This window comes from Notechis scutatus, chromosome 3 (assembly GCF_049901735.1).
Source record: "Notechis scutatus isolate UNSWTSFEM ecotype Mainland chromosome 3, rNotScu1.2, whole genome shotgun sequence".
NCBI lineage: Eukaryota > Metazoa > Chordata > Lepidosauria > Squamata > Elapidae > Notechis > Notechis scutatus.
In genome coordinates this window covers 205807115-205831795 of record NC_142011.1, presented here as the reverse complement: position 1 = coordinate 205831795, position 24681 = coordinate 205807115, and the positions used below count along the sequence as shown (strand labels likewise).

At 41.0% G+C, this 24681-nt stretch overlaps 2 long non-coding RNA genes across 2 annotated transcripts in view; one reads left to right on the top strand and one right to left on the bottom strand.

Moving 5' to 3' along the window:
- Positions 1-10374, bottom strand: part of LOC148131574 (uncharacterized) — a 71482-nt gene extending 61108 nt beyond the window's left edge. Inside the window, exon 1 of the long non-coding RNA XR_015749070.1 lies at positions 10172-10374. This is a non-coding gene — a long non-coding RNA (uncharacterized LOC148131574). The remainder of the gene's footprint in view (positions 1-10171) is intronic.
- LOC148131573 (uncharacterized) overlaps positions 1-24681 on the top strand; it is an 819361-nt gene that overhangs the window by 711583 nt on the left and 83097 nt on the right. The gene's annotated exons all lie outside the window — the stretch shown is intronic.

The window sequence follows — 24681 nt, the reverse complement described above, 5'->3', positions numbered from 1 at the left end:
GCTTAGGTAGGAGACCCTATAGCATGCCAGATAAATGGCCATTCGAGTCTCTTCTTCACAGAATTCAGAGAGTAATTAGGACTGCAGAAAAAAACAATTACTACCAACCTGCCTTCCATCGAGGTCCTGTCTACTGCATGAGTCAAAAAGAGGGCTGTGGAAATATTTACAGACCCCTCACATCCCGGACATAAATTGCTTCAACTCCTTCCCTCAAAACGATGCTATAGAGCACTGCACACCAGAACAACTAGACACAAGGACGGTTTTCCCCCGGATGCCATCATTCTGCTAAACAAATATTTCCCTCAACACTATCCAACTATTTACAAATGGTTGCACTACTATTACTATTAATCTTCTCATCACTCCTTATCACCCATCCCCTCCCACTTGTGACTGTATGACTGTAACTTTGTTGCTTGTATCCTTATGATTTATATTGACTTTTTCCTAGTATGATTTGATTGCTTATTGTACCTTATGATTATTATTAAGTGTTGTACCTGATGACTCTTGACTCTTGACAAATGGATCTTTTCTTTTATGTACACTGAGAGCATTTGCACCAAGACAAATTCCTTGTGTGTCCAATCACACTTGGCCAATAAAGAATTCTATTCTATTCTATGAAAAAAACCCTCCAGTGATGGAGCACCTACAACTTCTGGAGACAAGCTGTTCCGCTGGTTAATTGTTTTCACTGTCAAGAAATTTCTCCTTAGTTCTAGGTTGGTTGATTAGTTTCCATCTGTAACTTCTTGTGGAGAATAAGTTGACCCCCTCTTCTTTGTGGCAGTCCCTTAGATATTGGAACACTGCTATCATGTCACCTTTAATCCTTCTTTTCATTATATTAGATACACCCAATTTTTGCATCCTGGAACCAGCTCATTTCTGACCTTCTATCATGGGAATCAACTATTTCATCATATAAACAATTCAGCCATCTCCTGTATTAGCTTCTAAAGAGGTGTTGAATTATAGAAGGAAATTATAGAGTGGAAAGTGGTGATTAGAGGTGCAGGGACCGACTCCCTATGAGAAAAACCAAATTGCACAGTTATGGAAAAGGTGTTAACTGGCTGAATAATAGGAACTGTGACAGGGATCTAGGAATCCTAGTGGACAATCACTTAAATATGAGCCAACAATTGTGCTGCAGTTGCCAAAAAAGCCAACACAATCCTAGGTTGCAGCAACAGAGAAATAGTATCCAGATCATGTGAAGATCCTCCTCCCTTACTTTGAGAATATCATTTGAGCTTCGGATTTACATCCTTCACCAAAAAATGTGGGCCCCAGATATATCTCCTGCTTCCTTCAAGTTGTAGGGTCAACTGTGCACCCACTTCAATGCCCATGTTTCTGCACCATTGCAGATGGCAGATCAGGCAGTCTGGATAAGGCTAGGGATGCTTCTATTACTCCATGCTTATAAATGTTTTAAGAAGAAGGATAAGAAAGAGAATTGTCATTTTTATTCAGTAGGGTGTTCTGAAGCACCATCAGCAAAAGCAGAGAGTCATTTCTTTGACATTCTGCAATTATTTCCTAATTTTAGTCGAGGAAATGTTGCCAAGAATGATCTGGATGGTATTGTCTTCTCCGTCTTTATGCTATCAACTTCAAATTATCAGCGTATTTGTAACAGCAAAACTGAAAGGGTGAAGAGTTTTATACTGTTTCTCTTTCCTAATAAACAGAGTGAAACACATGCCATTATGAAAAAAATAGGATAGATTGCATCCTTTGCTGAGTAGTTAACAGCCTCAGCCAAGTTACAGGGGACAATTGTACCATTTACTGCAAAGCTACTCCAATTTTCGTTCCATTTTGCAGATGAATGATAACTATTCACACAGATGCAAGACCTCATTTGGTGGATAGCCCTTCTTATTCCAGCTTTGCTGCTTCCTACAATTAGACCTCAGTCCCATTTCTGCCTGCTTCATCTATTTGTTTGGTGTCTCTCTTGGTCCTCTGAATGTGTGTGATAATACAGTGGAAAGTAACAGAAACTACCAGGATTCCAAAACAAGATAAGATTTATAGCTCAGGGTTGAAGTATGAGGTCCTTGGCACTCTCTGAGCTTGGTTGTTTTCTCACCACATCTTGCAGTGTTGGAATTCATTGTTTGAAATGTATTTTTCAGCAAGAACTACAGAAGTATTCAGCCAGTAGATGGCAGTATTTACAAGTTTGGATCTACGGTATGTATTTTATGCTTTGTTGTTCTTAAGTAAAGTTTGCAGTAATAGTAAAATAGTTGCGCAGTAAAGCACGTGGTGACTGTGCTCTGTGTTTGCTCTGTGGTGCTATATAAAAATAGAATTTCTAACAAGCAGAGAACTTCCATGAACACCACCTAGAAGTCAGAGTCAGAAGTGTTGGAAGGAAAATCCATTTGGTTCAATTCCAAGCTGGGAGAAAGATGCTGGAAATAACATGGAGGCTGATTAGAAAGAAAGCCTCTGTTTATTGAGAGCAGAAGCAACACACACACAAACACACAGCATGCAGTTCTGGGATAGCTGACCAATTAGCTTGATGAGTGCAAGGGTTTTTGTACAGTTTTTTTAACAGCATTTTGTAATCTGGAGGCTTGCTTTGTGTGTTTTTATTATTTGATCGGTTTTACTTGTTTTGCAAAGGCTCATGTTGGGTCTTAATTATCACTTCCTCAGTCCTAATCCTGTCGGGCATGTGTAATTGATTTTATCCTGTTATGTATTGCCTCTAGCCTGCCTTTTTTTTTTTTAATGGACAGGTATTGTTTCGTCCTTAATCCCATCACCATCAGGTGAAGATGTTTTGTGAATAGGCTGGCCCAGGATTTCTTAATGGGCATAAAATATCTGCTGGGAGCTATTAAGAAAGATTGAGTCTACTTTCTGTCTTTAAGAGCATGTTTCTCCATTTCTCCCTTTGGGGAAATATAATATTCTACTTCTTTCAATATTCCCCCAAAATATTTCATTCTTCTAGAAGGGGTTGAGGGGCTTCCCACAGAAGACATGATGAAAACTTCTTAATTGCACAACACATGGACGGACTTCATCATAGTTTCAAGTGGGAAAGCATCTTAGACCAAGCCAAATCCAAAAATAATAGAGAATTGATGGCAGGACTCCACAGTAAACAATGGCCTAATTAAGAAATGTCAGAGAATTGTGCAGCAGGTGTCCAAATGGAGCCAAAGACGCTGACACAAACTTGTACTTTCATATACATAAATATACATTTACAACCATATACACTGCAAACTATATAATCAGGCTAAACAGGAACATTAGGAGGTAAAAGACGAGAGATTTATATGATCTGAAGAGAAACCAGAGTAGAAATTAGATGAATTAGATGAAGAAAGAGTATTGCTATGTATGAATTAAACATAAAGATGGTTTATAACTATAGGTATGCCAATATAATCAACAGGATTATAAATAAGATAACATAAAGATATGTTTGGTTAAAATCCTTCTGTTGTACCATTACTGTTGTTATTAGCATATACGTTACTATTTATTTTCTTTTTCTCTTTGCTTTTGTAAATGATATGCCCTGACAATACACTGTATTCAAAATGTTTACATAGGAATAAAAATAAATAAATAAAAAGGAACATCATTAGGTAAATCACAGAGCACAAAGGGGCGCACAGAAGAAAAAGGCGGGGAAAAAAGGGGAAACTCCCCTCCACACCCACAGCACCCAATCACAGCGCAGCTTGCCTCACGCAGGAGCCAGCACTCTCCAATCAATCAATGACAACTGTGTGTGCTGGCTTACTGAACAACATTTTGCTCCAGCTACTAAATTTAAATATCTTAACAAGAAACCACCAAAAAAACACTTAGGATGAGATAGGGTGAAACCGGTCCAATATCAGAAAAGGAAGGTCCTTCATTTAGGCAAGAAAAAAAACCCCAAACACATAGGTACAAAATAGGTGGTATTTGGTTCAATAGTAGTAGCTCTGAGAGGAATCTAGGAGTTCTGTTGGACAGCTGCTTCAATGGGCTGCAGTGCCAAAAAAAACCCAATGCAATCCCAGGCTGCATTAATAGAGAGATAGTATGAAGATCACGAGAAGCGATAATGCTGCTTTATTACCGCAGCACAAAATACTTGGAATATACTGCATCCAGTTTTGGTCACCGTGGTAGAAAAATTATGTTGAGATTCTAGAAAGTGTGCAGGGAAGAGCAACAAAGATGATTTAGGGGACTGGAGGTTAAATCGTAATGAGGAACGGTTGCACAAATGTTGCACTTTCTTGACTATGTTCTCAGGACCTAGGCATTGAGCAGAGAAAGGAAAAGATAGGAAGGAAGGAAGGAAGGAAGGAAGGAAGGAAGGAAGGAAGGAAGGAAGGAAGGAAGGAAGGAAGGAAGGAAGGAAGGAAGGGACTTTTAATAGCAAAGGATGCAGAGAAACATCATGAGGCTCCATATTCAACACTGATATATAAAACCAACACCTCACGCTGAGTGGTTAAGTACCTTCCCTCCTTCCCTAATGACAAGGTTGAGGCTGCTTTACTGAAGGGAGAAGAACTTAAAAATGATATTCCTGGCTACCGTGTCAGTCCTCTCCAAATTCTCATAAATCTACTATTGATCCTCAGCTTATTCTTCTCTCTGGTGGAGATAAAGGATGCAGGCTCCCTCGAGTCCAATTTGGATCCTGGTGATTTTAAGGACATCTCCATGCAGTTTGCTTGTGGACGGCTCGTTCCTCGTTTCTTTTCTTTTTCTTTTTAACTTTTCAGTCTAAATTACAATCCCCAGTAACTTCACAGAGCTCTTTCATCCAATTGTGAAATCATCCAGCACAGTTTAGCTTCCAAGCTCGGACAACCTCAGCCAGGGATATATGAACAGATCAAGTAAAGTCAAGTTCAGAAGACCTTGTATTTTAAGACTCTCTCTTAACTCTGCCCTCTTTTTGGCCTTCATGTGGGTATAGCTACTGCTACACGGCTGCAGGTTTGGGGTCTGGCTAGTGTAAAGAAAAGAAGAATTAGGGGTGACATGAAGGCAGTAGTCCAGAGGTGGTATTCAGCAGGTTCTGACCAATTCTGGAGAACCGGTAGTGGAAATTTTGAGTAAGTTTGGAGAACTGGCAAATCCCACCTCTGAGTGGCCTCGCCCCCATCTATTCTCTGCCTCCCGAGTCCCAGCTGATTGGCTGGGTCTTCTTTGGTTGCCCTGCACAGGAGAACGGAGCTGGAAAGCAGGCTAGTGGGGTGGGGAGAGAATGGGGATTTTGCAGTATCCTTCCCCTGCCATGCCCACCAAGCCACACACACCAAATCACGCCCACCTAGCCATGCCCATAGAACCAGTAGTATTTTTAAAAAAATTCCACTACTGCTCTGGCCTCTTTTTGATCTTCATGTGGGTATAGCTATGTTTCACAGCTGCAGTTTTTGGGTCTGGCTAGTCTAAAGAAAAGAAGAATTATTGGTGACATTGTCCAGTGTTTAACAGGCTGCCACAAATAAGAGGGGGGTCAATGTATTCTGTCTTGTGCTTTTTTATTCAAAAGCTAGAATAGCATCAATATCCATGTCATGGTGAATCAGAACCCATTGTAAAATACCGTACAATACATTAGATTCCAAAAAGGTACCAAAAAGTACAATGTAATTAACAATTCCATTCTCTAAAGCACCAGAAGGCAGGAAAAGAAGAATGAAATTTTTTTGAGAAATATTAAAAAGGCAGAATATTATATTTCCCCAAAGGAGGAATGGAGACAGAAAGAGATAGCCCCCATCTTTTTTAATAGCCCCCAGCAGATTTTTTTGCCCATTAAGAAAGGCTGGCCCTCCCTATCTACAAAACAAAAGATCTTCAGGTCCAGGATGATGGGATTAAGACATGACCCTCCAGGACATAATAGGATTAACCCCACTAGCAGCAGAGCTCACTACATTGAACAATCTCCTAAGGGCATTGCATCAGAGTCCAAACTTCAACCAAACCTGAAAGCCCAGACAACCTACAGAGCCATCTATGACCCCTACAACAACCTATAGAATACATGTTCTTGCACAGGAAGAGGAAGTTCAAGTGCAAAGCCCAAGAGAAGGTATAAGTACCCCTCACTCTCAACTCCATGTGGTCAGCCGCCCAGGACCTCAAACCCATATGGTTCTGCTTCACGATTAAGCCGTTTTTCCAATCAGTCTCCATGTTTCCAGTGTCTTTCTCCCATCTTGGAACTTAACCAGATGGATATTTCTTCCAACAGAAGCAATGGATGGAAACTGATGAAGGAGAGAGGCAACCTGGAATTAAGGAGAAACTTCCTAACAGAACAATTGGAACAGCTTGCCTTCAGAAGTTGTGATGTTCTATCACTGGAGGCTTTTAAGAAGAGATTGGACATCTGTTTGTCTGAAATGGTATAAGGTCTCCTTGCTGATATCATATCACTCCATGGTCCTTTTTGTTAGACAAAACATACCCAGTTCCTACAACTATTCATTGTATTTTGTCCTCCAGTCCTCTAATCATCTTTGTGGCTCTTCTCTGCACTCTTTCTAGAGTCTCAATCTCTTTTCAATATTGTTGTGATCAGAAATGTATGCAATATTTCAAGTGTGGTCTTACCTGTGCGGCATAAAGATAAGATAAACTTTTTTGTCATTGTACAAGTACAACGAAACTGTGGATGCACCCCAGCAACTGTTTGCAATACAATAAACCAGAGCACTTAAAGATGAAGATAAGAAAAATAGAGTTCCCGCAATATTAACAATATTAAAGCAATATTAAAGAAATGTAACACTTCATGTAATCTTAATGTTGATGCAGCCTAGAACTTCATTGGCTTTTTTGGCTGCTGCAGCATAGAGTTGGCTCATACTCAAGTAGTTGTCCACCAGGACACTGAGACCCCTGTCACAGTTACTGCTGCCGAGCCAGGTAATATTTATTCTGTACCTGTGCATTTGGTTTTTCTTGCGTTACCTTACTTTTCTCACCACTGAACTGCATTTTTGGGGGGATAGGGTTCAATGTTCAAGTCTGTCAAGATCCTTCTGGATCTTGAGGCTATTTTCTAAAATGTTGACAATTCCCTCCAGCTTGGGGGTCATCTGCAAATTTGATAAGTCCCCCTTCTATCCCCTCATCTAAATCATTGATGAAGATGTTGAAGAGTACTGAGCCTAAGACAAAACCATGGGCTATTCCACAGTCAAATATCTTCGAAAGAGAAAACCAGAAAGTCCAGTTGCCTCCTGAAAAAAGCACCTTTGGCACAACCATGATCTGGATGACTGAGAATCTCTACAGAGTTTTAGCTATACAATTTGGGATGAACACCTTTTGAATGGTGTGCTAATAGGAACGGATTTCCAGAGGGAAAAATTGCAGACTACAGGAACCTGGAGCACCACTCAGGTGACCCTAAGGACACAGATAAACCTCCAAGTGGCCTCAATGACCCTCTAAAACGATGCAAATGACCAGCTGTCTGCAAGGAATGTAAATCCTGCCATTCCTCACCATCCAGTCAGAGCTGAAGAAGTTTCTTGGATGAGAAGTGAAACGTCTTCAAAGAAAAAAACAAGAAAGTCCAGTTGCTTCTTGAAAAAGCACCTTTGAGACAACCATGACCTGGATGACAAAGAATCTCTACAGAATTCCACAGCATGTTTCTCGCCTTGAAGACATAGTTCCATTGAGGATCAATTTGACTATCCCAAGTTAATATCTCAAATAAGACACTTCCTTTCTTCCCTTTTCTGCCCGGATTGCTGGAATATGAGGTGAAATTAAATTCAAGAAATCAAACGAGAAAATTGAGGGTGAAAAACAACACTTAGGGAAAGCCCGTGCTAAATGTATATAAAAGGGAAACCATTGTAGGAAGTTAGTACCCACCCCCTCTCCTAGAAAAATAAAATATCCTAAGAAATATTTTAAAAAGCAGAATATTTCCCCTAAAAAGAGAAATAGAAACTCAGAAGCGGAATCTCACCCCCACCTTTGTTAATGGGCAGGCCATTAACAAGGCCTGGGTCGGAGTATTCTACATAACAAAGGCCTCTACCCATCTCACCACCTGGCCTGGGAAGATTGCATCAGCCAACACTCAGGTGGTCAGCCATGTGGTCCAGCTAAGACCCCCACCCCTGGGAGTCTGACAGCCAATGGGATACATTTCTTACACAGGAAGAAGAAACACTAAGGTGGGGCCCAACAGAGGGTCTCTCCGAATTTTGGCCCTTCTTTTCCTTCACCCAACATCTTGAAGCATGTGATCGTCCTTTTCACTTTGGAGCTCCAAGGCATAAGATCCTGTCCACCATTAAACCATCTTTCCAAACAGCCTCCATGTTTCCAGTGTCTTTTTCCCCACTTGGAACTGAACTCAGAAGGATAATTTTTCCAACACCATATTCAAAAACATGTTTGAACATTTATTTATGTATTTATTTATTCATTATTAAACTTATACAGTACCTGACTCTCAATATTTTTGGTGAGCTTAGAAAAGATTCCTTGGTGGAAATGGAGTAAATTTGCACATGAAAAAAATGCTGATATTCAAAAATAAAAAAGTCAAAGATAGACACTAATTCACCCCAAGGGTCTCAACCTGTCTAGCAAATAACTCCACAGCCTTTCAGAAGCAATTTGCCAAATGACAAAAGAGTCTGACATTCCGAGGAAAGAAATAGAAGCTAAAAAAATCTGGTTATCTGTCCATAATCCTAAGATAGATGTTTGCTAATAACAGACTGACATCCCAAGCAATGGAAAACAATTTGTGTCCGGGTTTTCGAAGAAGGGGACAAGGGAGGCAACAGGCACCGTGATACGATAGGCGCACAGGATACGAACAAGGTCACGAGGCAATTGTGTACAACGATGTCATGATGCGAGAGACAATGTTCTGGGTTCTGCTGGAAGCCACCGCTTGGAAGGCTTTTGAGAAAGATGACAAGGGTTGAAAGGGGAGCAAAACAGCAGAAGCAGAACTGCGCAGCTTTTTGACTTTCAGCATAATGGATGGGTCTGCGTAGTGAGATTGGTGGAAGGAAGGAAGAGAAAAAAGGAAGGAAGGAGGGAAAGAAGGAAGGGAAGAAGGAAGAAAGAAGAAAGAAATAAGAGAAAGAAAGAAAGAAAGAAAGAAAGAAAGAAAGAAAGAAAGAAAGAAAGAAAGAAAGAAAGAAAGAAAGAAAGAAAGAAAGAAAGAAAGAAAGAAAGAAAGAAAGATGGAAGGAAGGAAGGAAAGAAGGAATGAAGGGAAGAAGGAAGAAGGAAAGAGAGACTGAGAAGAAAGAAGAAAAGAAAGAAGGAAGGAAGAAGGAAAGAAGGAAAAAGGAAAGAAAGAAAAAGAGAGAATGAGAAGGAAGGAAGGAAGAAAGAAGGAAGGAAGGAAAGAAGGAAGTAAAAGAGCGACCAAGAAGAAAGAAAGAAAGAAAGAAAGAAAGAAAGAAAGAAAGAAAGAAAGAAAGAAAGAAGGAAGGAAGGAAGGAAGGAAAGGAAGAAGGAAAGGAAAGAGAGACTGAGAAGAAGGAGGGAAGGAAGGAAGGAAGGAAGGAAGGAAGGAAGGAAGGAAGGAAGGGAAAGGAAAGGAAAGAAAGAAAGAAAGAAAGAAAAAGAAAGATAGAAAGGGACGGAAGGAAGGAAAAGAGAGACCAAGAGAAGAAAGAAAGAAAGAAAGAAAGAAAGAAAGAAAGAAAGAAAGAAAGAAAGAAAGAAAGAAAGAAAGAAAGAAAGAAAGAAAGAAAGAAAGAATTGTTGCCAGGATGGGGCCAGTTCCTGTAACGCACCATAAAATCAAGAACCTTTTTCTTAGAAATTAAGTCTCCCGTAATTATGGGGCACAAATCAAACACACACACACACACACACACACACACACACACACACACACACACATTACAGAATAACCACGGAAACAGTTGACTGCTGTTTAAAAAAGAAAAAGAAACACAAATTTACTAGGCTGAAACAAGACTGTCCCCCTCTAATCTCCCAGAAGCCAGGGAGAAAGTGCCACAGTTGCTGTTTTCTGCTCGGCTGCCCACAACTCTGCTTTGAACTAATAAGCAACTCATTGTTTTGTCTGTATGTGCAATTATAGGTACGAGGGATTTCTGAAAGGTTCATTTATCATCCAGTAATACAGTACATTCCTTACCTGCCAAAAATATCTGCGGGTAGAAATTACCTCCTCACCACACATACAGGCACCCCACATCAGCCCTGGGCTATTTGATCTATATTCAAAGAGTAGAGAAAGAAGGGAAGAGGGAGGGAGGATGGGAGGGAGGAAGGAAAAGAAGAAAGGATGGAGGGAGGAGGAAAGAGAGAGAGAGAAGGAAAGAAATAAAGGTGGAGGGAGGGAGGAAGAGAAGGTGGACAGAGAAGGAAGGGAGGTAGATAGGGAGGGAGGGAGGGAATGAGGGAGAAAATGGAAAGAAAGGAGGCTGGGAAGGAGGGAGAGAAGATGGAGGGAGAAGGAAGGAAGGAAGATAGGGAGGGAGGAAAGGAGGGAGGGAAGGGAGAGAGGGAGGGAGGAGGGAGGGAAGGAAGGAGGGGAGAGAGAGAGGAAATGGAAAGAAAGGAGGCTGGGAGGGAAGGAAGGAAGGAAAAGAAGAAAGGATGGAGGGAGAGAGGAGGAAAGAAAAGAAAAGAAAAGGAAAGGAAAGGAAAGGAAGAAAGAAAGAAAGAAAGAAAGAAAGAAAGAAAGAAAGAAAGAAAGAAAGAAAGAAAGAAAGAAAGAAAGAAAGAAAGAAAGAAAGAAAGAAAGAAAGAAGTAGAAGGAGAAGGAAGGAAGAGAGGGAGGAAAGGAGAGGGGGGAAAATGGAAAGAAAAGCTGGGAGAGAGGGAGGGATGGAGGGAAGAAAGAAAGGAGGGAAGAAAGGAAGGAAGTTTAGCGAAGGGGGAAAAGTCATGATACGTCACATGATGACAACGTGACACTGTGAGGTTGACACCCATGTCATAGGGTCTCCTGCTTGAGCAGGGGGGGTTGGACTAGAAGACCTCCAAGGTCCCTTCGAACTCTGTTATTCTGTGCTGGGCTCTGTGTGTGTGTTTGTGTGTCTCATACGAGATCCAGAACTGGGGGTGGTTAGAGTTGCCTATTCCCAGAATACCTCCTGGATTTAAACCAATCCTAGATTCAGACCAATATCAATTCCGCCCACTCTTTCTCGGTTTTTCATTTTTCTCCTCAGTTTTTTTATTTTTTATTTTTTGAATTGAGATAAAATCAATTGCTCCTGCTAAATATAGCCAAGCATGGTGGCATTAAAGAAGCAAATAAAATGTAAGGCTGTGTTTGTGGCAGGCAAATATCAAACACACACAGCATGCACGCACACGCTCACATATACACACACACACAAACACACAAACCAAGAGCAATCACGGCAGAGATTATTTCTCTAAGACTGCCATCTAATGGAGGCATTTTGTGACCTGCGGCAACATTGGTGGGGGAGGGGGGCAGGAAAGGAAAGAGCATTTTCCCCCCATTCAATGTCTTATTTTAGAGTCTTTTAGGGGGGGAAAAACCTCCCTTTAGAAAGCCCAGTTAATGGTCCAAACAGAGAAGTCGTGATGATAGCAGCCATGGTGGGTTAAAGGAAAAGATTTCAGGAATAGAAACCTGTAGTTTAGGAGAAAAAAAGAGGGAAAGGGAGGGGGAGGGAGGAGGAGGAGGAGAAGGGAGAGGGCAAGGGGAACAAGAAGAAGAAGGAGAAAGGGAGGGGAAGGGGGAGGAGGGGAAGGAGAAAGGGGAGAGGGAAAGAAGGAGAAGGAGAAAGGGAGGAGGAGGGAGAGAGGAGGAAGGGGAAGGAGAATGGGAAGGAGAGGGAGAAGGAGAAAGGAGGAGGAGGAGAAGGAGGAGGAAGAGAAGGGGAAGGAGAATAAGACGAAAAAGGGGAAGGAGAAGGAGAATAAGAAGGAGAATGGAGAGGAGGGTTGTGGGATCCTTGGTGTTCTCTGAACTTGGTTGTTTTTCGTTACCCAACTAAGCAATGAAATGGATCTTGACATTGATGTTCTAGTAATCCGAAAAATAACAGCCCTTAGCCATTATATTGAAAGAGAATATAAGAACATCATAACATAAGATGATAACACAACATAACATAACATCACAACATCATATAACGCTTAAAACAATACAATAATATAAGAAAGAGTCCTAAGCTGCAGTAACAAAGGAATAGAATCACGTGAAGTGTTAGGACCACTTTATAACTCCTTGGTAAGACCACACCTAGAATACTGCAACCAGTTTTGGTCACCACGCTATAAAAATGACGTTGAGACTCTAGAAAGAGTGCAGAGAAGAGCAACAAAGAGGCTTAGGGGACTGGAGGATAAAACGAAGAATGGTTGCGGGAATTGGGTACATTTAGTTTAATGAAAAGAAGGACTAGGGATGACATGATAGCAGTGTTCCAGTATCTCAGGGGCTGCCCCAAAGAAGAGGGAGTCAAACTATTCTCCAAAGCACCAGAAGGCAGGACAAAAAACAATGAGTGGAAACTAATCAAGGAGAGAAGCAACCTGGAACTAAGGAGAAACTTCCTAAGAGTGAGAAGAATTAACTGGTGGGACAGCTTGCCACCAGAAGTTGTGGTGCTCCATCACTGGAGGTTTTTAAGAAGAGATTGGACAGCCATTTGCCTGAGATGTTACAGAGTCTCCTGCTTGAGCAAGGGATTAACTAGAAGATCTCTGAGGTACCTTCCAACTTTGTTATTCTGTTCTTTTATACAATAGAAGCGTTTGGCTAACCTGGATAAGAAACATGGATCTATCGGATTATATTCATGACGGCAAACCTATGACACATATGCCACAGGTGGCACGCACCTGCACTGCACAATACTGAAAGTGGGGAAATGGGCCCATTTTTCGGCTTCCTGAGGCTGCAGAGGCTTCCCACGAGCCTCCGGGAGGGCGAAAAAGGCTTCAAATGGGCCAAAAATCAGCTGGGAGGTACGCACATGCGCAATGCAGCTAAGGTGTTGCGCATGCATGCGTAGGGTGGGCAGGGGGCATTGCACTGTGGGTGCCAGCATGTGTGCGCTTTTGGCACACCGCAACAAAAAAGTTCGCCATCACTGGACTATATCAAAGACTGAGCTATACCTGGATGGATACCCTTCCAGATGGATTTTCAATCAGCCCTGCTTTAATGGAGGTTTTTAATGTTCATCTTGTTCCATATTCAGGAATATCAAACTTGATTCCCTCCTCCATCACAGTTATGGAATTTTGAGAATTTCCAGCACCATCTTTTGAATGGACAACAGTTGTGCCATTGTGTGTTTCTTCGTTAACATCACAGTCAAAGTTGCATCCTACTGCATCAGCCAGCTCCCACACCGTCTTCAGTTTTTAAAAAATTCATGCTAACGATTCATTTAAAGATTCTTTTTAAACAAGAGTCAAAATCAGCAGCTGTCATCGTATGGACTTTGCACAGATGTCTCTTTAATTTTCTGCACATTTTTTTGATGGAACATATGGAACAACCTGTAACAGAGATGTTTTCCCCCAGGTTTCCATGCCCCCGCCCCCCCAATTCCCCAACTGTTCTTTTTGTTGTTGGTCTTCTTTGGGGATGTGTGTGTGTGTGTGTGTGTGTGTGTGTGTGTGTGTGTGTGTGTAGACAACTTTGGCAAAGAAATGCAAATTGCAATAAACTTTCCTGGGGAAAAAATATGGGTGCATGCAATGGTTTTGCTGCCATTCTGACTTATTTTGCTCCCTGTGTATGGCACGCTAGGTGCAGTAGTGGGTTACAAAAACTCCACTAACCTGCTTTCCAGCTCCATTCTCCTGTGCAGGGCAACCAAAGAAGACCCAGCCAATCAGCTGGGACTCAATGGGAGGAAGAGAATAGATTGCGGCAGGGCCAGTCAGAGGTGGTATTTGCCAGGTATTTTCCAAACTACTCAAACTTTCCACCACCGGTTCTCTAGAACCGGTCTGAACCTGCTGAATACCACCTCTGGATAGGTGACAAGGAACTATATTTGTGTCATTTTTGAAACCTTCTGACAATGGGGATGCTGGATAAATGTTGGAAATGTCATCAGATACCGGGTTCATATTACCATATGTGGCGCACATGCTCGGATGCAAAAAGATATTGGACTATAATCCACACATGGTTGGAAAAAAATGATAAAATAACACATAGACTTTAAACCTGAGATATTTTTTATTGGGAATTATACCAGAAATATACCATAAAGAATTGAAATATGTGATTGTAAATGTTTTAACAGCGGCTAGAATTGTATTTGCTAAGAATTGGAAAAATGAAAAAAATACCTATGCAGGAGGAAATTATTAAGAAAATCATGGACTGTGCCGAAATGAGTAAATTGACATTTGAAATTAGAGAATAAGAAGATAAACAATTTCATATGATATGGGATTTATTTTATCAATGGTTAGATAAAACATGTAAATAAAAATTAAAACGTTAGACAAAACCTGTAATGTTAGATATAACATGGTAAAGAAATAGATTAGCAAGCCTTACAATAAAAGTTAAAAGATTGATATAGAATACAATATAAAATATATAACCATTGTATGAATGTATAAGATTAAACCATAATGAAATTTAGAATATCTCATATAAACTGATGGAAAAATAGTTTAGTCAAATGAATGTTTAATAATTGATATTACATAAGCCCTAAGCTAGATTGATAAGGTGAGAATTTATATAACTTGTGAGTATACAATTGAAAGAGTTTTATGTTTTTATGTTTTGTTTGTACGTTTGTTGTAAAAAATAAAAACTTTTTTTAAAAAAACAACAACAACCGTGTAACTAACTTAACAACGACAGTGATTACTTAACAAAGGTAAGCCAGAAAAGTTGTAAAATGGGGCAAAACTCACTTCATAAATTTCTCGCTTAGCAACAGATATTTTGGCCTCAATTGTGGTTGTAAGTCGAGGACTACCTATATTGTGGTATGACTTAGCCACATCAAGGTGTATCAAGCTAAAAGAAATAGGGGACTGGAGGCTAAAACATATGAAGAATGGTTGCAGGAAGTGGGTATGTCTACTTTAATGAAAAGAAGGAAAAGGTGTGATGACCCAGGGTGGGATACAAAAGCAACAAAGTCACAAAAACCAGTAAAGTCCCTTTAATTCCTTCAACTTGGCTTCAAAGGTCCAATTATCATTGACTGGAGAAAAAACTCCCCCACAAACAGTTGCGCAAAAGGAAGAACCTCCATTCAAACTCAAAATACATATAAATTATAAATAGAAAAAACAACAACACAAACCACACTGAAGCAATTAAGGAGACAAGGCAGGATAAGAGCTTGAAGACGCCCACAAATATCACAATGCACACACTGGGAAGGACGCCAGAACTCAGATAAGAATGGTCAGACCAGAAATATTTTCACACTTTGCTTCCAGCACTGGCCCATGTGCAGTTTGTCCTTTTAAACAGTCTTCACAGCTGCAGCCCATGAAGGGGATCAAGGCCCTTTCCTCCCTTGTAGAGCATGCCATTCACGTTTCTCCCTGATCCGCTCTTCCCTGCATGCCCTAGGATGAAGAGGGGATGGGCTTAGGTCTTCCTCTGAATGCCCAGCGTGCCTGTGCCCTTCCCTAGTTTTCTCCACAACCTCTGGAGCCACACTCCCACTCCCTGTCGGCTGTTCCTCCACTCCCTTGGACTCAGATTGTATCAGGGACATGACAAAGGGGGAGACATGATAGCAATCTTGCAATATCTCAGGGCTGCCACAAAGAAGAGGGAGTCAAGCTATTTCCCAGAGCACCAGAAGGCAGGACAAGAAACAACGGATGGAAACTAATCAAGGAGAGAACCAATCTAGAACTAAGGAGAAAGTTCCTGATAGTTAGAACAATTAATCCGTGGAACAACTTGCCTCCAGAAGTTGTGATGCTCCAACCCTGGAAGTTTTTAAAAAGATGTTGGATAACCATTTGTCTGAAGTGGTGTAGGGTTTCCTGCCTAAGCAGGGGGTTGGACTAGAAGACCTCCAAGGTCCCTTCCAACTCTGTTATTCTATTCTATTCTAAATTCCCAATGAGTTTGTTAAGCCTGGATTCCCCAACGGGTGTTAAGGAAAACAAACTAAACAGAATGTACAGCAAAGTCAGATAGGAAGACAGGTAAATGTATGAGATAAGTTTTCTAGTTAACACGCAGTAAAAATACAGATACGCTTGTGCTATCAAAAATATTGTTTATTCCATTTAAGAATTATAGCATAGTCATAATAAACAGTCCAGTAGTCATATATCATATCAATCAAGTCTTGTCAGGGATACTCTATTTGCAAAGTCCGTGTTGAATAGCCAATGTCAGTACACTTACAATAAATCAGTCCAATCTTTATTTTCTCTCCGTTGAGAAATATCAACACTCCTACAAGAACGCAGTCATCAATCCATCCAGTAATTATGGATCAGTAAGCCAGAGAGAGAGAGAGCTGCATTTGCCTCGCTTCATATATAGTGCTTTTACAACCACACCCTTAATTACATTCTTGCTGTTAAAGTTACACACACTTTAACTAACAAACCATGATACCATATTTATTATTTTTACCCAAACCAGTTAGGGTAAACAATGTTATCCCTAACATAGTTTTAGTATATCTAATGGAAAAGGATAGAAATTGCCCTCTCAATTCCTCTTTCTCCCAGCAATTACCAGGATTCACACTGCTGTCTCTTAATTTCCTTATGAAGTAATTTTGGGTGACTTTAAGAGAGAGGACAGACTGGCAGGCAGTAGAAATGGACATTATTCCCTCATACCTCTCTTAAGACAGGGGTGGGAAACTATAGCTGCTTTAATGACCTGTGGCTGGCTCAGGAATTCTGGGAGTTGAAGTCCACAGGTCATAAAAGGGCCATTGTTTTCTACACCTGCTCTAAGAGATCTTTGAAAGCCAGACTGAAGTTTTATTTTTATTTATTAGATTTTTTTTTCTCTTGTCTTTATTACTTAAGTCACTCAGGCTGGTGAACATATCTAATACTCCTTCCACCTCCTATTTTTCCTGGGAGGTGAGCTGAGCTGAGAGAGGCTTCTTGCCTAAAGCGAGACTAGAACTCGCTGATTGGTGATTGGGGCTCAAAGTCACTCAGCCAACTTTCATGCCTAAGGCAGGACTAGAACTCCCCATCTCCTGGTGATTGGCCCAAAGCCATCCAGATAGCTTTCATATGACTTAGACTTAGAATAACTTTATTGTCACTTTGAAGGTACACTAATCTGCATATATTCAAATGAAATCACATTGCAGACAGCTCTCAAAGGGTCTCCACCTCTAATATAAACATTAAGATGACTAGATAGATAGATAGATAGATAGATAGATAGATAGATAGATAGATAGATAGAAAATTATGCATTTACCACATATATTATATGTCATGGAGAAACAACACAGTCTGGTTCGGATGTATACATGTACATATCTATGGGAGGACTAGAATTCTCCTGGTTTCCAGCCAGATGCCTTAACCACAAGATCAAACTGGTTTTCTGGTTCCATACTGGTTCCATGCAAAATGCATAGGGAGGTATAGCCTCGGAGAAGATGACTCAACCTGACTGATGTGCCATGAATGCTATATGATCTTGATAAGTTTTTTCCCAGTTTTTTTTTTTTTTAAAGGATCTGGGACATTTCTTGTGGATATTTGCAGGTATACGCCTCAGCTGTTATAAAATGTGTGCTACATTTTTGCACCTTTTTTTTAAATTCAAAATAAGGAGGACTCATGTCACCAATTTTAAACAAAGGGGTCAGAAAGGTTTGCGGGAGTTCTTACGTCAAACGGTCCTACCGTTTAAAGTCCCTCCCCTGATCTGTAGAACAGCACAACTTTTTTCCTCCCTCTAAATGCTACTCATGTTTTTTTTCTTGTCTTCCTTATTAAAGGGCAGGTTGCCAAGCTAATTAAAGGCAGGTTGCCTCCATCAGCCTTGTTATTTCACCAAGGGCCATGCTACCAGCATAATAAAAACTGCTGGCTGCTCTTGTTATTGGAAGCATAATTTCACCAACAGGTCTTCTCAGTAAGGAAGGGAAGAAAAATCTTGATTGCTTCCGGCCACGAATAGTTTTCTCAGCATTGCTTATGGATAAGGTGACCTTGGGGAAGAAAAGTCTTGGAAGATTAGCCCATTGAAGAAACTGCGAAGGAGAAATAAAAAACACAGCAAAGTATTGGTATTTCTTGTATACACAGTGATGGGATTCAAATAATTTAACAACTAGTTCTCTGCCCTAATGATTTCTTCCAACAACCAGTTCACCAAACTGCTCAGAAAGTTAATAATCGGTTCTCCCAAACTGGCGCATATTCAGATTTTTTGCAGCGTTAATTCAGCGTCAGAAAAAATAGATGATGCTTCGTTTAATGTCTTTATAAAGATAATAAGCAAATTTGACAAACCAGTTGTAGATTTCTCCAAAATGGAGCAAACTCAAACAGAAGCAGTTACAAGTAAGTTCGGTAGATCAGAAACAGACATCAGTTTCACTTTAGTTCAGCAAGCAAGCAGAGGAGAGAAGCAGTTTCATTTTCAATAGACAGACTCAGAGCTCAACACAGCTTCAGAGTTGCAGAGCTTAATACAGAGCCACGCCTAGGCTACTTCTAGTTTCAGTTTCCAGCCTAGGCTACTTCTAGTTTCAGTTTCCAAAACAGTCCTCATTGGGTGACTTAGTTGCTGTGCCTATTCATTGGCTGACCTTGTTACCAAGCTCTATTCCAGTCCATGAATATACTCTGACAGTGTGAACTGGCTGAATCCCACCAGTGTATATACTGCCTTGGTAAGACCACACTTGGAATACTCTGTCTCGTTCTGGTTGCCATGATGCAAAATAGAGGTGGAGACAAGGGTGGGGTATAAACATTTTAGCAAGGGGTTTTCTGCCCAATTGCTGGGTTAGTGTGGGCATGGTGGGCATGGCCTAGTAAGCCTCCTGCACCATGATGTGTGTGGGTGTGCATTTTTACCCTCTCCGGGCTCAGAGGTGATATTCAGCAGGTTCTAACCAGTTTTGGAGAACCGGTAGCAGAAATTTTGAGTAGTTCGGATAACCAGCAAATCCCACCTCTGACTGGCCCCACCCCCATCTGTTCTCTGCTTCCGGAGTCCCAGCTGATCGGCTGGGTCTTCTTTTGTTGCCCTGCACAGGAGAACAGAGCTGGAAAGCAGGTTAGTGGGGTGGGGAGGGAATGGGGATTTTGCAGTATCCTTTCCCCTGCCACGCCCACCAAGCCCACTCACAGAACCAGTAATAAAATTGTTTGAATCCCACCACTGCTCTGGAGTCTTTCCTCATGGGAGGATGAAAACGGCCTCCCCAGGCTCCGGAGGCTCTTTGGAAGCCAGAAATGGGCCCATTTCCAACCTTCCCAAACTTCCGGGAGGCCCGTTTTTCACCCTCCCTAAGCCTCTGTGTGCGCCCTGCACTTACCTGTATCCAAAACGGGCCACGTGGGGACTCCTGGGAGGAGGGGAGCAGGGTGGGTGGGGCCATACAGGGAGTGGGATTTGGAGGTTCTTCAAACTGTGCAGAATCTTAGCTAGGGGCTCTCCCGAACCTCTGCAAACTCCCAGCAGCCTCACCCCTGGTTGAGACTTTGGAAAAAAATGGCGGAGAAGAGCAACGGAGGTTATTAAAGACCTGGAGATTAAAACATATGAAGAATGGCTGCAACAACTGGGTTTGGCTAATCTAAAGAAAAGAAGGACTGGGGGTGACATGAAAGCAGTATTCCAACATCTGAGGGGCTGCCCCAAAGAAGAGGAAGGGGTCAGCCTATTCTCCAAAGCACCTGAGGGCAGGACAAGAAGCAATGAGTGGAAACTAATCAAAGAGAGAAGCAACCTAGAACTTAAGAGAAATTTCCTGATTGTCAGAACAATTAATCAGTGGAACCACTTGTCTCCAAAAGTTGTGAATGCTTCATCACTGGAGGTTTTCAAGGAGAGACTGGGCAGCCATTTGTTTATACTGTTGTATAAAAGTAAACAAAAAAAAAAAAAGCTCAGTTTTGGTGCTATTCTTTTATTTCCCCACAGTGCTTTTTCTTTCTTTTTCCTCCTTTCCTTACACGTTTCCCTTTCCTTCTCCCTTCCCTATTTTCCTACTATTATCTTGTGTATTTTTGTATTTTATAAACTAATAAAAAGAAATATATATTTTTAAAAAAAACAAATTTTGACAAGATATTAATGTGTGTTTGTGATCTTCCCAGTTATAACCTGTAAATGTAAAAGCTGGGTTATCGGAAAGAAAGGGAAAAAAATCATTTAAATGTAGACGCTGGGAAAACAATTGAGAATAACTTGGACTAGAGGAAAACAAACCATTTAATGCTAGATTAAACAAAACAGAGTGCTGATTGGAAGCCCAAATAAGCTAAGGCTTAATGCAAAGGCCAGATTCATTGGAGAAGACCTCAACACTTGGAAAAATAAAAGGCAGCCAAAGAAGAAATCAGAAGATCAACGGCTGAATAAAATCATCAATGACTCAATTAGGAAAACTCAAAAATAGGTTAACAGACCTGGTGAAATAATGCCCACTTGATCATAGAGAGTTGAAAGTGGCTGAAGGGGAGAAGAAACCCAAATGTGAATAGAATAGAATAGAATAGAATAGAATAGAATAGAATAGAATGGAATGGAATGGAATGGAATGGAATGGAATGGAGTGGAGTGGAGTGGAGTGGAGTGGAGTGGAGTGGAGTGGAACGGAACGGAACGGAACGGAACAGAACAGAACAGAACAGAACAGAACAGAATAGAATAGATGAAGGGAAGGGAGAATGGAATAGGAATAGGAATAGGAATAGAACAGAACAGAACAGAACAGAACAGAATGAGCTGGAAGGGAACTTGGAGGTCTTCTAGTCCAGCCCCCTGCTCAAGCAGGAAAACCTATGCCAGTAATGATGAACCTTTGGGCACTGAGTGCCCAATGTGTGTGTATGCACCCAAATTACAAGGCACGCACATGCCCCGCGCATGGGCCCCATACCCTGCGCCCCCATGCATGCACCCCGTGCCCCATGCATGTATCCTGCGCATGCCTGGCAGAGGCCCGAAGACCAGCGGCCTGGTGGGAGGCACGTACACATGCACAGCAGAGACCCGAAACAGAGCTGGGGTGATGGCACATGTGTGCCCACAGAGACGGATCTGCATGCCACCTCTGGCACGTGTGCTGTAGGTTCACCACCATTGACCTATACCATCTACAGATTAAGTGAAACCTGTACCATAAGTGTGACAGAGATCTTGGAGTCCTACTGGACAATCGCTTAAATAGGAGCCAGCAGTGTCCAGCAGATGCCAATCCTAAGTTGCATTAACAGAGGGATACAATCAAGATCACATGACGTGTTAGTACCACTTTATAAAGTTTTAGTAAGAACTCACTTGGAATACTGCATCCAGTTTTAGTCACCACAATGTAAAAAAAGATGTTGAGAAAAAAGTGCAGAGAAGAGCAACCAGGATGATTAGGGGACTGAAGAACGGTTGTTGGAATTGAGGATGTCTAGTTTAACGAAAAGAAGGGCTAGGGGAGACATGATAGCAGTGTTCCAATATCTCAGGGGCTGCCCCAAAGAAGAGGGAGTCAAGCTATTCTCCAAAGCACCAGAAGGCAGGACAAGAATCAATAGATGGAAGCTAATCACGGAGAAAAGCAACCTAGAACTAAGAGAACATTTCTAACAGGGAGAAAAATTAACCAGTGGAATGGCTCGCCTTCAGAAGTTCTAGGTGCCCCATCACTGGTGGCTTTTAAGAAAAGAATGGATCGACACTTTTCTGGAATAGTATAGGGTCTCCTGCTTAAACAGGGGGTTGGACTAGAAGGCCTCCAAGATCCCTTCTGGCTCTGTTATTCTGAAGAGTTAAAGAACAAAGTTGAAAAACCAAGAAAAGATGCTATCAACCTGGAAAAAAAACGAGTGGAAACTTGTTTAACCTTATGTGAATTTGTGTTGCATCCATGGACAATACCCCAATTAAAGAACTGCCAACTAAGACAGACAATCAAACAATAAACAACAACCTAATCAAAAGACCACCAAGATCATTCCCATCAACACTGACAGGGCAATTCACCATATAAAAACAGACTTCAAACCCCTCTCTTTCCTAGCCCTGATGATGTTACCTAGTTGGGTAATGAAATGTCTGCAAGAAAGCAACCAGGCTGAGAGCATCAAGGACCTCACAGTCCTTTTCTCCTTCTCCTTCTCCTCCTCTCCACAAACCCCATTCTCTTCTAGACCTGATGATGTTACCTAGTTGGGTAATGAACCGTGTTCATTAGAAAACAATCAAACTCAAAATTTCAAAAATAAATACAAAGAAGTGGCTTCTAATCTTAACAGCTTTCTTTCCAATTATAACGTTGCATCTTTCTCTATGACCACAACAGAATCCTCTTCTTTCTATAATTTATCCTGTCTAATTGTCAAAACCATTCATTATAAGTTAATTTTTCTTTCCTGTTTCATTCAAAAAGTTCATATCGGCAATAAACATAGATAATAGACACATTCACCACCTTGAGTTGCCTATAAAAATAATAAAGATGGGATATTAATTAAATAAAGGTAAGGTAAAGGTAAAGATTCCGCTCGCACATAGGTGCCAGTTGTTTCCGGTTCTAGGGGTTGGTGCTCATCTCTGTTACAAAGCCAAAGGCCCAGCGCTGTCCAATTGTATGTATTTGAATCTAGAATTTTGTAGCTTTTTTACACAAAGCATAATCAAATGTCCCTTCCGGTTGTTTACATTTCCAACATAGATTTGAAGCTCCTGTTCTGGCCCGCCAGCTGCCAGTGGAGCTGGCAGCAGACTGGACAATGAGGAGGTTGTGGTGGGACATGGGCGAGTCCTGGAGTCTGGGGGAGGCTCTGACGAATGCTGTGTGTTGAAGGGCCATCCGACAGTTATCATCTGCCTTCAGAGTCAGACATCAGTGAGGCAGAAGAACAGCTGGAGTCTGTTCCCAATGTGCACATGTACAGTGCTGCCAGAAGAATCGAAGAGCTAAGGAACAAGGCTCGACTTGGAAGTAAAGCCACAGGTGGATGGTGAATGGCCCCTCCCATAGGGAATAAAGAAGAGTGAAAGGGAAGTGGTGTTTGCAGGAGACAATTAGTTTGATCTTCACACTAATTAGTTTAATTAGTGTGAAGATCTGTGACTCTCAGAGACTCCTTGCCAAGTATTTTCTTGTACAGCGTCGCGCTTGGGAGCTATCGGTCTGACAGCTCTCCAAGTCTGATCAGGTCTGTGGTTGTAAATCACTCTTGAAAGACTGTTTGCTGGGACTTTGCTGGATGTGAATGATAAGGAATTCACATTAGCCTAATAAAAAGTTGTTTTGTCAGGACAAGGAGTCTGCTTTGTTATTTTGTGAGCAGTGCTTTTATACATTAAAAAAAAACTCTATTGACATATACCAATGGAATAAACTCAGGTTTTATTGACCATTTCTATCGTCATCGTGTTTTGAGTTTCCACCTATCCTTGTTCTTGTTTCTCGGGTACAGATTGTGGTGGGTGGTTAAGTCATGTATTTTTCATTTTGGTGGCAGCTCGAGTGTGATAATTAAAATCTCCTTTTCAAAGTAGAGCAAATGGAGGATGGATGAGAACATTCTAAGTCACACTTCAATATGAGTTTCTGTGTTTGTGTTGCCCAGATCCGCAGATGAAATGTAATTCGATTCATCATCGGTGTTAACACTTTTCCAACGCTGACGCAGGTGACCAAACAAAATCGGCATTCAATATGTGCAGAAGACAATGTGAGAATGCGTATATTGAGCAAAAGGGTGCAGGAATGTACGCTGCAGTTTTAGAACTGCAAGCTGAAATCACGTCCCAAAGGTGCTTTTTTTTTCAGGAGGCAATTGGACTTCCTTGTTTTTCTTTGAAGACGTTTCACTTCTAAACAATGATTGCTTGGGGGAAGAATTTTGGATATGGGATTGATGTAGAGAAATGGCAAAAATTGTGGTCTCAAAATTATAAAATGACAATGTCAACAGCATATAAAGAAAATTTGTATAAGATGTTTTACAGGTGGCATTTCCTTCCAACAAGAATAGCAAGAATGTTCAAGAACAAATCTGAAAAATGTTGGAAATGTCATCAGATACCTGGCTCATATTACCATATGTGGTGGACATGCGCGGATGCTAAAAAATATTGGACTAAAATCCACACATGGTTGGAAAAAATGACAAAAAAGCATATAGACTTGAAACCAGAGATATTTTTATTGGGGATTTTACCTGAAATATACAGTAAGGAATTGAAATATTTGATTGTAAATGTATTAACAGCGGCTAGGATTGTATTTACTAAAAACTGGAAAAATGAGAAAATACCAACACAGGAGGAAGTTATTAAGAAAATATTGGAAATGAGTAGATTGACATTTGAAATCAGAGAACAAGAAGATAAACAATTTTATAAGTTTTGGGATCTATTCTATCAATGGTTAGACAATAAAACATGGTAATGAAATACGTAGATTTTTAGAATATAATGAATATTAAAGATAAATAAAGATGTATTATTTTTATTATATCTACAAAATGATT